This window comes from Conger conger, chromosome 17 (genome assembly GCF_963514075.1).
Source record: "Conger conger chromosome 17, fConCon1.1, whole genome shotgun sequence".
NCBI lineage: Eukaryota > Metazoa > Chordata > Actinopteri > Anguilliformes > Congridae > Conger > Conger conger.
In genome coordinates, this window is record NC_083776.1 from 40,414,011 (window position 1) to 40,421,633 (window position 7,623).

Consider the following 7,623-nt stretch of genomic DNA (forward strand, 5'->3'; position numbering starts at 1 on the left):
AAAAAATAAAATAAAAAAGGAACTTTGTACATGGGGTATATTCCAGATGTCTCATTAAAAATGCATGTCTTACGAAATTTAAAACGAAATTAGATTGAAGGCTTCACAATAGCCCACAGTCTTGTCCCGGAGGCTAGAACCTAAAGGCATATGGTGATGCAGCGTCTTTTGGTTATTACTGCTCTAGCCTTTGGAATAGCCTGCCGATGGGTCTTCGCGACTCCAAATCCGTAGACATTTTAAAAAGAAATCGTAAGACACACCCTGTTGTAGTTCTGTCTGTAACGTGGTACACAAATAAAGTTTTGCGTAGCCACGCCTGTATTTGCACTCGCCCTACACGGGCAGATGGCTTCGTCGCCTACGGGAGATAATATTGTATTTTTCCAAATAGTTTCACTTGTTTCAGTTCGGTGCAATATGGACGCGTGCTCACATAAAACAGTGCTACTGCGGCCGGACGTCTCTCGGGTAAGGTTGCCTGCTGTAGGCGGTCCGCATGTCACGTTAACTTGGTGTGGAATCAACTTGTTCGCTTGCTAGCTAACGACTGGTGGCCATAGTCCTTCGCCTCCGCGTCGTACAGTAACCCCCTTGTTAACAAGATTATTCCTGATACACGTCGTAAATACAGTCGTGTAGGCTATTTATTGCATTTTCTGGAAGGCTTGGCAGCTGTGCGAGGATTATCCAGCTACTGAGCAAACTGTTTCCACGTGCTAGGCCGGCTGTAGCTAGCTCGTTTGCTACCTTGGCGAGGCGATGTAATTTAGTGCTCCGGTGCCTCGCTTATTGTATGTGTCTGGCCATTTTGCATGCTTAGAGATTGGGGAAGTAGATGAGAAGCACCGTACGTGGCACAGGTAAAGACAATTGTCACAACATTTTCAGAGGCCTTGTTGGAAAACGTGGCATTTCCCCCACGTAGGCCCAGCGGACGCCAAAAGTCGCCGTGTTAAGTTAGCCTACACCACAGAAGTAAATAATCGTGTGCCATAGTGGCTAGCTAACGAAAACGACAACGCAGAAGAACCACTCAGCTTGCTTTGGTTGGATATACACACACGGCAGTCTGCTGAGTGGTCAAAGAGGGAATGCTGCTTTCCACGTTTGTTTTGAGCAAACACTCGTGTTTCGAAGAACTCGTTTCCTCCGCGTTTTCGTCCTTTTTAGTGAATTTCGAGTGCTCACTCTAAATTAACTTTTGATGAATTGCCTTGAAAAACTCAGCCTCCAGTTTCTGTTATAGTGTAAAGTACCTTTCGGGCGTACTGTATATGGTATTAAAAACCATGCAGTGTTTTTTTGTTTTTTTCTCAAGTGTCTCTATTAATTGTATGTAAACGATGTTCTTCCCATAGACTGTATCAAAGTAAGGCTCTTCCGTGCATGCACCGTCTTTTTGACGGTTTTCCCTTTTCTAGCTGGAGAGCCCTTGTGAAAGGAATGAGCCGACTGACCTCTGGTGGCAATTACTAGCAATGTACGGGGAGATCCGGAAGTACCGTATTTGAATTTGAAGATGGCGGGCTCCTTGTTTACTTTTCTTCAGATTTTACCTTTTGCTGTCAGATGGCCTGACCTTACCTATACCTAGTAATACTATTGTTTTGTTGTTGTGTTTTTTCTTTTTCTTTCAGTGTGCGATGAATCTTTCAAGCATGTTCAGCTGATGGTGACTGAGATGAGGACAGCATGCAGCGGACAGGCTGGAGGTGGTGACAGTGCAGTTCTTTGTGAGGGTGCAGCCAATAGCAGGATCGAGGCAGTCGGCTGCATAAGTCGGCAGCGCACATCCGTGGACTCCATTTGCCTGCCTCGGAGGGACATTGATGTCTAAATGTGTTCAGCTCAACATGAGAGGTTGTGTTTGATAAACCTCCTGATGCAGATTTGTCTTGTTTGTAAGTGCTGCCAGTTTAGGCTGTCCTTACGAGGCACACACGCGTGCTATGCATGCTTTCGCACTCAGTCCATGACTGCGAACCATGGCCAGAACCCGCCCCTTAGGTAGCGCAGGCTCAGGTAGGTCTCTTGTGCTCGCTCCGGCAGCACATATACTAAAATTGGAACGATACAGAGAAGATTAGCATGGCCCCTGCGCAAGGATGACACGCAAATTCGTGAAGCGTTCCATATTTTTAACCTTACCTGCGCACCAGTTGATATTTTCATGCCTAACCTGAGCTCTGGGTAACATTTTTTGTGAAGCGGTGCATATTTTGTGCCTTGCCTGAGGTCCAGGTAACATTTATTGGTGATTCTGTGCCTTACCTGAGCTCCAGGGTAACATGTTTTGTGATTTTTGTAAAACAGAAAGTTCTATTTTCATTTATACAAGCTGCTGTCCGGGTGTACCTAATAAAGTGGTCACCGAGTGTCCACTAACTCTGCTCGAGGGCAGAGGCTATTGTGACGTCACAGGCTATTGTGACGTCACGGCAAATTGGTGGTCTTAAGTACGAGTGTAGAGATAAACCTAATAAAGTGAAACTCTGTCCTATTTTAAAAATAGAATCTCCATCTCTGCCGACCTTTTTTTTTTTTTTTTTTGAAATAAAATATCCATCTCGGTCCTATTTTAAAGAGTAGAACAGGTTCTCTGTATTGTTCCCATTTCAAGGAGTGCAACAGGCCACTGAGGTGACTCGTCTTTGAAAAAGGCTTCATACGCCAGCGGACAAGTGCCTGGACATGGGCGGATGCTCTGCGTGAGGTGTGGTATGCTTGTGTGGCCCACTGGTGGGCCAGTAGCTGGCCATCTTCCCTCTGATCAAATAAACCCCAATTTCAAAGAGCAAGGGCTCATTTTTGGATGGTTGTTTGCTTTAGACTTGCAACTTGGCACTTTTTTCCCCCTCCGTTGATTGATGCAAATGTTTCTTTGTGCACTGCACACCACCTTGAGTGTATATTGTAAATAAAACTTTAAATGAGACGAATCGCTGTTGTCTGTTACTCTGACGACACTGAGTATCACGAGGGTATCTCCTAATATTTTGTGACTGTTCATATATCCAGGTCTAGCAAACTCGAATTCAGTTCTTGAGAATGTTTTGCTACTCATTGTCCAATTTCATTTCTTTTCCAGGCAGAAATTTTATTTGATAGTACAAAATGCAGAAAGGGAGCACCGTTGTGATTTTTAAAAATGATTATATTATTATTAATAATAATAATAATAATAATAATAATAATAATAATGACAATACAAATATGGCACAACTCGTTCACAGCAGAACATGGAGAAATGTCATGAGTACAAGAGATGGACGTGAATGGGGACCTACTTGTTGCTGCAACTAAATTCGGCAATTGTTCCAACAGTAGATAATAAACTGCCATCAAACAAAACAAGGACTGATTTGCACGTCCTCAAACTTAAACTGGAGCTATGCTGACGCCTAGTGTTAAAAGCTGAGCGTTTTTCTGCTGTTCAATATGTATGAAAATATATTTTTCACTGGCTTCTAGAGTGACTGCTATCGCGGTCACATGAGAATGATCACTGGTCTGATATTTTAATCACATAAATAAGTAGAATAAATAGAGCATGCCCATGGGAGGCATGTGTCCTGGTCTAAGATGTTCGCAGTGTCATGGTCCAAGCTGATGTCCTGCAGCGCCCGGCCCGTCTGCGACTGAGGTTCCCTGCAATGTGAGGCTGTGCACACAGGAAAAACATGCTTATCACAAGATTTATGAACATGCTATGTGACACAGAGTATTTAAAAGTAATAATAATAATAATAATAATAATAATAATTAATTTAACTTCACAGGGGCTACCAAGATGTAGTAGTTGACAGACCTAACCACAGCTAGCTAGCTACACTATACCACTGAAATGACTCACTTTTTAAAACATTTCGACAGAAATGATTAAATTGGGGGAGTAATTAGGCTGCATTATTCGTATAGTCACACGCTGAATCGAGGTATGGAGGTAGGTAGGTAGATAGCCAAGCAGCTATCCGCCTTGCAAGCCAGAGAATATTACGTTTTGTAATTAAAACGAAATGTGCGACATGCCAGCTTTGTCTTACGATATATTTCTAATGTAAAAATACATACATGATGTGTTTATACAGCTGGAAAGTTCTTTCATTCATTCGTTCTGTGTATTAACAGCAACGATAAACGTATTGAACAGCGCGAAAGCCAACTAGCTAGCCTGCTCTGACCATCGCTAACATGAAAATACAAATGATTCTTCTCATTTTAATAAAAATTTCATTAGAAAACGCATTGAAAGCTTACCTTTCACCGATGCGGGAGCAATGGCCGACGCGCCGATTTGAGTCAAAACGGAGGAAGAGCTACAATTGGCCGGCTAAACACGTGATGAATTTGGAACAAACACGTGTTCAATTTGGAACAAATCCGGCCATCTGATTGGCTGAGCCGCTTTGTCAAAGTTGGTGAAAGTTGTAAATTGGAACAAGGCACGGCCTCTGATTGGCTCCAATATTGGAACATATTGGAACATTGGAACAGAGAAGATCGGTAAAGTGGCCAAATCCATTCGACTTTTAAGAGGCCAGCCTGTAGTGCAGTGGCAAGGTCGGCGGTTCGAGCCCCGGTGTAGCTGCGATAAGATCCGCACAGCTGTTGGGCCCTTGGGGGATGCCCTTAACACCCCATTGCTCCAGGGCTGTTTCCTGCTTAGTCTAATCAGGACTTGTCGGTCGCTTTGGATAAAAGCGTCTGCTAAATAACAAATGATTATTTATTTATTTATTTATTTATTTATTTATTTATTTATTTGCTAGCATTGTGGCAACTCAACCTAACATCCTCAGGATGGCCTACACAGTGGCACGGTGTTATTTTGTTGGGAATGTAAGGTATATTTCTCGAGTTATGAAAATACATAAGTTGTATTGTAGACTGGTTTTATTTTGTCTTTGAACCTGTAGGTACACCGCACATCCCGATAGAAACACACATCAGGACTTGTCGGTAGCTTTGGATAAAAGCGTCATCCTCAGGAAGGCCTACACAGTGGCACGGTGTTATTTTGTTGAGAATGTCTGTCCTCCAGGGTCCTCGTCGCACTTCATTGTGCGTCGCTCTGGATAAGAGCGTCTGCTAAATGCCTGCAATGTAATGTAATGTAATGTGAAAAAGAAAGAACGGGAAACCGCAATGCTGTGTGAATTCTGTTGGGTGAAACATTCGCAGCATTGAAAACCATTCGCGTTTTTTCCCCTTTACATAGTTCTGAATGAAGATCAGGTATATCATTCTGAGTACAGTAAAAAATAAAATAAAAAAGGAACTTTGTACATGGGGTATATTCCAGATGTCTCATTAAAAATGCATGTCTTACGAAATTTAAAACGAAATTAGATTGAAGGCTTCACAATAGCCCACAGTCTTGTCCCGGAGGCTAGAACCTAAAGGCATATGGTGATGCAGCGTCTTTTGGTTATTACTGCTCTAGCCTTTGGAATAGCCTGCCGATGGGTCTTCGCGACTCCAAATCCGTAGACATTTTAAAAAGAAATCGTAAGACACACCCTGTTGTAGTTCTGTCTGTAACGTGGTACACAAATAAAGTTTTGCGTAGCCACGCCTGTATTTGCACTCGCCCTACACGGGCAGATGGCTTCGTCGCCTACGGGAGATAATATTGTATTTTTCCAAATAGTTTCACTTGTTTCAGTTCGGTGCAATATGGACGCGTGCTCACATAAAACAGTGCTACTGCGGCCGGACGTCTCTCGGGTAAGGTTGCCTGCTGTAGGCGGTCCGCATGTCACGTTAACTTGGTGTGGAATCAACTTGTTCGCTTGCTAGCTAACGACTGGTGGCCATAGTCCTTCGCCTCCGCGTCGTACAGTAACCCCCTTGTTAACAAGATTATTCCTGATACACGTCGTAAATACAGTCGTGTAGGCTATTTATTGCATTTTCTGGAAGGCTTGGCAGCTGTGCGAGGATTATCCAGCTACTGAGCAAACTGTTTCCACGTGCTAGGCCGGCTGTAGCTAGCTCGTTTGCTACCTTGGCGAGGCGATGTAATTTAGTGCTCCGGTGCCTCGCTTATTGTATGTGTCTGGCCATTTTGCATGCTTAGAGATTGGGGAAGTAGATGAGAAGCACCGTACGTGGCACAGGTAAAGACAATTGTCACAACATTTTCAGAGGCCTTGTTGGAAAACGTGGCATTTCCCCCACGTAGGCCCAGCGGACGCCAAAAGTCGCCGTGTTAAGTTAGCCTACACCACAGAAGTAAATAATCGTGTGCCATAGTGGCTAGCTAACGAAAACGACAACGCAGAAGAACCACTCAGCTTGCTTTGGTTGGATATACACACACGGCAGTCTGCTGAGTGGTCAAAGAGGGAATGCTGCTTTCCACGTTTGTTTTGAGCAAACACTCGTGTTTCGAAGAACTCGTTTCCTCCGCGTTTTCGTCCTTTTTAGTGAATTTCGAGTGCTCACTCTAAATTAACTTTTGATGAATTGCCTTGAAAAACTCAGCCTCCAGTTTCTGTTATAGTGTAAAGTACCTTTCGGGCGTACTGTATATGGTATTAAAAACCATGCAGTGTTTTTTTGTTTTTTTCTCAAGTGTCTCTATTAATTGTATGTAAACGATGTTCTTCCCATAGACTGTATCAAAGTAAGGCTCTTCCGTGCATGCACCGTCTTTTTGACGGTTTTCCCTTTTCTAGCTGGAGAGCCCTTGTGAAAGGAATGAGCCGACTGACCTCTGGTGGCAATTACTAGCAATGTACGGGGAGATCCGGAAGTACCGTATTTGAATTTGAAGATGGCGGGCTCCTTGTTTACTTTTCTTCAGATTTTACCTTTTGCTGTCAGATGGCCTGACCTTACCTATACCTAGTAATACTATTGTTTTGTTGTTGTGTTTTTTCTTTTTCTTTCAGTGTGCGATGAATCTTTCAAGCATGTTCAGCTGATGGTGACTGAGATGAGGACAGCATGCAGCGGACAGGCTGGAGGTGGTGACAGTGCAGTTCTTTGTGAGGGTGCAGCCAATAGCAGGATCGAGGCAGTCGGCTGCATAAGTCGGCAGCGCACATCCGTGGACTCCATTTGCCTGCCTCGGAGGGACATTGATGTCTAAATGTGTTCAGCTCAACATGAGAGGTTGTGTTTGATAAACCTCCTGATGCAGATTTGTCTTGTTTGTAAGTGCTGCCAGTTTAGGCTGTCCTTACGAGGCACACACGCGTGCTATGCATGCTTTCGCACTCAGTCCATGACTGCGAACCATGGCCAGAACCCGCCCCTTAGGTAGCGCAGGCTCAGGTAGGTCTCTTGTGCTCGCTCCGGCAGCACATATACTAAAATTGGAACGATACAGAGAAGATTAGCATGGCCCCTGCGCAAGGATGACACGCAAATTCGTGAAGCGTTCCATATTTTTAACCTTACCTGCGCACCAGTTGATATTTTCATGCCTAACCTGAGCTCTGGGTAACATTTTTTGTGAAGCGGTGCATATTTTGTGCCTTGCCTGAGGTCCAGGTAACATTTATTGGTGATTCTGTGCCTTACCTGAGCTCCAGGGTAACATGTTTTGTGATTTTTGTAAAACAGAAAGTTCTATTTTCATTTATACAAGCTGCTGTCCGGGTGTACCTAATA

General features: G+C 43.8%; 2 non-coding genes across 2 annotated transcripts; both read left to right on the plus strand.

Moving 5' to 3' along the window:
• The first annotated feature begins 2,036 nt into the window (after window positions 1-2,036).
• LOC133117281 (U6 spliceosomal RNA) lies at window positions 2,037-2,143 on the plus strand. Its single transcript, XR_009706065.1, has one exon. It is a non-coding gene; the product is annotated as a U6 spliceosomal RNA (small nuclear RNA).
• Window positions 2,144-7,295: 5,152 nt separating this feature from the next.
• LOC133117282 (U6 spliceosomal RNA) lies at window positions 7,296-7,402 on the plus strand. The gene has a single exon (XR_009706066.1). It is a non-coding gene; the product is annotated as a U6 spliceosomal RNA (small nuclear RNA).
• Window positions 7,403-7,623: the final 221 nt, after the last annotated feature.